Source organism: Cryptomeria japonica, chromosome 9 (assembly GCF_030272615.1).
Source record: "Cryptomeria japonica chromosome 9, Sugi_1.0, whole genome shotgun sequence".
Lineage (NCBI taxonomy): Eukaryota > Viridiplantae > Streptophyta > Pinopsida > Cupressales > Cupressaceae > Cryptomeria > Cryptomeria japonica.
The window spans coordinates 687,745,673-687,752,122 of record NC_081413.1 but is presented as its reverse complement, the minus strand read 5'-3'; positions in this window follow the sequence as shown (position 1 = coordinate 687,752,122).

The following is a 6,450-nucleotide window of genomic DNA, read 5'->3' as shown; positions in this document are numbered from 1 at the left end:
CAACCTCAAAGAAGACCAACTTCTATTTTACCTCCTCATCACAAAGTCAGTGTTTGTCTTCTTCTTCTTTTTGGGGGTCAGCTTCTTCTTAGGTGTGGCTTTCTTGACCGGAGACCTCACAGCTTGTTGCTTCTATCTTGTCCTTCTAGGTGAAGGAGTGGATACTAGTGAGGGGTCTCTTTTCCTAACAACTCTTTTGAAATTTGCTGGCATATCTCCTTCTGAGGAAGTATCTACCGGTGATGGATGAGTTTCAGGTTGTTGGGCTGCCAACTCATCTTCTGTTATGTCGGTTTTCTTTAATACATCTTCCTTTATGGCTTTTGCTTGTCTAGTTCCTTTCGTCACAAATGTCTCAACTTTCTTTACTCTCTTTTTAGATTGAATTTGACTTTTGATGGTCTCAGCACTACCAAATACTTCTTCCTTTGGTTCATTGGGGGCTTCCAGAAGTGCTTTGGCATAAGTTTTCACTATGTGGTCATCTGTTTCATACCCCATCTCTGTAACCCAAATTATTCTTGGGATGACTATTTCCATCCAGATCTCATCCTTTTTTATCACAAAGCATATATCATCCTTGTATTTGTTGACAATTTCTTGTGATAGTCTGATTCTTTTATTCATTCTGACCTTTAGTGCTTGAAAATACTCATTGATATTCTTTTCTCTGTTTTCACCCATGTTGTTGAATAAGTCAGACAATTGTTTTCCTACCGGTATGTCGAATCCAAAATCCTTGTTGCCTATATCGGGAGCCTATTTGGTTATGTGTAGCATTAAGCATACAAGTAAATTTCCAAATCTAAAGGTTCCTTTCTTATCCTTCTTTATTTTTGCTAAGTTGTCAATTAACTCATCTTTTAACCATTCATAGATATCAATTTTTACATTGTCCTTAACCATGTCATAAACACTCTTTATGCATAAACTGGAAACTGAGTTAAGCCTATTAGCATGAGTTTCTTTGTAAAATAGAATCATGCTAACAAATCTAACATTTGTATCGGTCACATCATTAACCCTCAATGATCTCTTGTCGGATGTTGCACCAGTTAAGTTTGTTACCAAGTCATTGGAGACCTTCTTGGTTTTGTCGGGTCTGTTACCGGTGGAAGGTAACCCTGTTACTGCTTTCACAGCTACCTTTGTAATTTTATGCACTAAGTCAAGCCAAAAGAATGAACCATGTACCCTACTCAGAACTATCCTAACCACTTCCTTGGGAAATTCAAGAATGTGGAGGATTTTAGTGAATCCTAGGGTTTCAACAATTTTATGTTCAGGTTTCACATTCTTGGAGTTGTCACATATAACAGACTTATACATGTTTTTGATTTCTTCATCACCTAATTCCTCTATGTTGCAATGAATATACATTCTAGGGTCTTCTGCATAAACAACACCTTTTGGAATTTTTGAAAAAGCACCTGTGTTGTCATCTTTCTTAGCTACTTCGGGAACTAGCTGAAACACGGGCCTAGGTCATTTTATAACCTCGACTACTGTAGGGTTTACTATGAATTCAGGTGCAGAGGAGGATGCCATGATGATAAATACCTTTTTCTGCCTTTGGATGGATTGATTGCTGAAGTGCTTTGCCTCTTTGCTCGGAATGCCTTAGCTCGAAAATCTTCGCGCTCTCTGAAAGTTTGAATTCATGGTGAAATGAAATGGAGCCAAAAACCTCATTTTATAAAGTCTTTTCTGCTACCTACCACATTAATTGCTTGCCGGTAATGTATTAGCTCAACTTTATTTGCCGGTAATGAAAGATTTTCAACTTCTTTTCTCTAACCGAGGGAATAATAGCACATGTGTCATTTGATTGCCAAAACCCTCAAGATAATTTTCTTCAATTTGATGAAGAACATCTTGTCGGTGGAGCATTGCTCTATCTTGCTGGTGGAGCATCATATTATCCTGTCGGTGAAGCATTTGTTGGTTCTACCGGTGGAGGAGTAACCCCAATATTTAGATCACCTTTTCTAATCCATTGCTTTGAAAATTCTTGCTTAACCTCTTCAACCTTTTCTTTACCTTTCAAGCTAGTACTTTTGTTATCTACTGGAGTACCTTTACTTCTACAAAATTTAGCAATATGACCAATCTTGTTACATGCATAACAGGTTACATTATTTTTCTGAATAGCTTTCCCATAACCTATGCCGGTTTGTATTCTGCATTTATTTGATAAATGACCAAATCTTCCACAAACATAACATCTTACATTCATTCTGCAATTTTTCAAAGTTATGACCAATTTTGTTGCATTTGGTGCATTGACCGGTGGGAGGATTGATGTTTTGATAATTCCTAGATCTATATTCATTCGCCCTATGACCATATTTATTACAGTTAAAGCATTTTCCATTGAATTTGTAAGTATTAGAAGGTCTTACCAGTTTGCTGTGATCCTGGGTATTTGCAGTACCGGAGCTTTCTCCAACTTCAAATCCAATTCCAAAAGTGTCACCTTTGGGTTTTTGATTCTTCAATAAGGTACCAATTTCTTCTGAACTTTTCTTGAATTTTTCTTTGTGTTGATTTACAGTTTCCAATTCCCTTTCCAAGATTTCTTTTTGTCTCATTAGTTCATTCGAGTCATTCTAAGTATGCATCAGATCTGTCTTCAACATGTCATTTTCATAGCTAAGTCTTGTGCTCTCATTTGCTGCATCACTTAATCTTCTGGTCAATTCTTCTTCATTCTTCTTTCTGTCCTCAATTTCTTTGCAAAATCGCATATTCATATCCTGCATTTCATTTCTTGTTGTCATGACCTCTTGTTTCAATTTGCTTATCATATCATTTAGTGATTCCTTTTCATCATTTTCATTTTGCAATTTTTCACAAAGTTCTCTTCTCTTATTCCTTGTAACAGTAAGATTTTCTTGAAGTGCCTGAATAATGTCCTGAGCTGCTTTTAAATCATCTTCTAATTTGATATTTTTTAACTTCTCTGCATCATAGTCAGTAAGAGCTCCTTCAAGTTGCTTCATTAGATTTTCCATCTTTACCGGTGTCAAGATCTTCCTCAAGCTGTTAGGCTTCTGAAAATAGAGGACCAAGCTCTAATACCAATTGTTAGGGTTCCCACAAATACTGAGAGGGGGGGTGAATCAGTATCTGACCGGTAGTGAAATTTTCTTGAAACTGAATATGCAGAACATAAAGTAACTATATACCGGTATGCAAGAATTAATGCAAATAACAGAATCAAAAACATCCACATGAAAAGAACACCATAACACAAGATGTTTAACGAGGAAACCCGGTGTGGGAAAAACCTCGGTGGGATTTGTGACCCACAATATTCACTTAGTGGCCAATAAGAGAATATTACTTACAATAGGGGCCTACACATGCAGGAAGGCCAACTGCCTAGAGCTCACTACTCAATAAGAAGTCACACTGACTTACAATGAGGATTTACACAAATCCAATATTCTGTACTGCTTTACAATAGCATCTTCAATGCCAAATTTAGTACCGGTTCTTGCTCTGTTCTTTACATATACCCTTGATCTGCAATTCACACATTAGATCTGCCTTGTAATTTATTATGCTTCCTATCCATATCCTACAAATGCCTACAATGATCTCTTTTATACACAAGAGTCATTTTACAATTTGCCAAGTCGGCTTACAATAATAAACAAAATATTACATATCAAAAATCCTGTCAGCCTCTGTGCCAATATACATATTTCCTTCTGTGTCAGTGCTAGTGTAGATTGATCTTGCTAATGTCGATGTACTATCTTGTTTGAGTAATACTTTGCTGGTATAATGTCTTGTCGGTGCCATAGGATTGCAAGGTTGCCTGAGTAATGCTTTGCCTGTATAATGTCTTGTCGGTGCCATAGGATTGCAAGGTTGCCATCAATGACAAAACCTTCGATCACACACAATGTCTCATTGGAGTGTCCATATGCCAACATATATATAAATATATAGGAGTCAACTTTACACTATAAATATCAAAAGAAAGTTTAGTCAAGTTCACAATATAATGAGTCAAATTCACACTTTAATGAAACAAATAATGTGGAATGATGTGATCATCGAAGTGGAAAATGGCTTGTGGGGGGAATTTGGTTGTGTTACAGGCTCATTTTGTGCGATCTCAATGTCGCAAATTCTGTTCACAGGTTTTTTTGCTCATGCCCAGGGTTTCTGCAAATTTTGAATCAAAGGCGAAAGGAGGATTTTTGTGAACGGCAGCAGTTTGGAATTAGCGGACGTTGTGCAGGCGCAGGTTTCAGATGGTAAAATTGGGAGGTATTTCATGTGTTGTATGCATTGCATGTGGTCTTTTAATGGAGAAGAAAGGGGCTTCTAATAGCTTGGTGGTCATTGGTGCTATGGCGCCTGATGGATCCTCTTTGAAACCTCATGCATAAACGAATGAGTCTTTCTATGTGGGGTCGAGCTCAAAGATTGAAAAAGTTAATGGATGTTTTCTGCGGAGCCAAGATCGCCCAGTTTTGGTCATTCCTCTAGAGGTTGTGATGGAAGATGTAGAGTACTAATCCAAACATGCTCTGATCTACAAATTTATTGGTATTCAAATCTCTATGTCGGCCCTTGAAGCCTAGATACGACGTTCATGGAAGGTGGACAGAGATATGGACATAATGTTGGGGGGAAATAGCTACTTCTTGGTAGTCTTTTCTTGCATGTCTAATTGTGATTGATTTTTTGAGGGGGGCTCTTATTTTTATAATCATGTGGGGTTGTTTGTGAAACCTTGGCATCCAGGGTTTAACTCTGTGGAGGATCTTCCATCAAGGGTTCCCATCTGGATTCGCTTGCCCAAACTTCCTTTAGAGTTTTGGAGAGAAGACATTTTGCGCTAGATAGTTGCCTTACTTGGGAAGCCTGTTGCGATCGCACACCAATCCCTAGATAAAAAGGTTATTTCTTATGCCCATATTTGTGATGAAATTGATTTGAATAACCCACTACCAAATTCCTTGGAAATTTGCCTTGGTTCTTCTTCTTAGATTCAACAGTTAGATTATGAGCTCTTACCTTTTCGCTGTCGAGTTTTCCATGAGTATGGACATTTGTAGTGGTAATACCCTAGGGTTTTTAAGGGGAATAGTGGTAGTTCTGGTGGGTCTGCCTCTTCCTCAGGCCTAGAGATGGACAACGCGGGCAAGGGGAAAGCCCTAACTGATGATATAGGTAAGGAGAAAGTCAAGATGGATAATGTTAGTAATGGGAAAGCCCCAGTCAATGCACTAGCCCCTGATAATGATGGCTTTACTCATGTTCATAGTCGACCTAAGAAAAGAGGATAGAAGAGATCCTTTCTAGATTGGCAATCAGATACGGATTTTAATAGATTTGAAGTGTTAGACAATATGATCATAGAGGAAGGTATCACCCTGGATGTGTCTAGCGTTGTAGGCTCGGATGGGGGAATTCCTATTCATGATTCTCATGTTGTGAACCAGGATACAACTCTCCAATAGAAGAATGAGGCTCCTATTAGCTATGAGTCTGGTGCTCTTGTGGTTTCCTTGGCACCACAAGAGAATGATATTCTCTTAGCAGATCTAGCTAAGGAGGTGTTTTCTTCTGGTAAGGGAAACAACTCTCCTCTAGTATTAGGATTGTTGCAAAGACTGTTTAAGAAAGTACCCTTTGTTACTCCATCAAGAAGTGGCCGCCAAAAGGATAAGGAGAAACTCAAACTTACAGGGGATTTATTGGTAGAGTCTAGGGTTGTGAAGGCCATGGATGCTCACTTTCCTCATTCTACTCAATGATTATTCTCTCATGGAATGTTAGGGGGTTGAATAGCATCCCCAAACAAAGGGATATTCATGAGTTGGTGATTGATCATTCTCTGGATGTCCTTTGTATTCAGGAGACTAAGCTTTTAGTGGATTCCATGATCTGTTGTGTCCCTAATATTTGGTATCATGATCAAGGTCAATGTATTGGATCTATGGGGAATGCTGGGGGATTAGCCATTTGCTGGGAGCCATGGAAAACAACCCCTCTCCACACTCTCTATGGTTGCCTCTAGTTTGGATATGGGTGAGGTGAGTTTGGTAACTAATGTGTATTCTCCTATTGACTTCCTTGGAAAGATAAGTCTTTGGGAGCATTTAAGGTATGTTCGAATTTGTCATCCTTTCTTGACTTGGATTTTAGCAGGGGACTTTAATTCAGTCTTACATTTGGAGGAGAAAAGAGGTAGGAATGCTCATCTAGGGCCTTCTTCTGAGCTACTCTGGGATAATATGGACTTTTTACATCTTTCTGATATCCAACCAGTTAATGGGATCTTTACTTGGAATAATAGGAGGGTTGGTGAAGATGCCATTTCAGAACACCTGGATAGATTTTTAGTCTCCTACTTTTGGATGAGTCATAATCTCTCTGTCTCTTCATAAATTCTGGATTGGAGGGGATCTAACCATTGGGCTATCA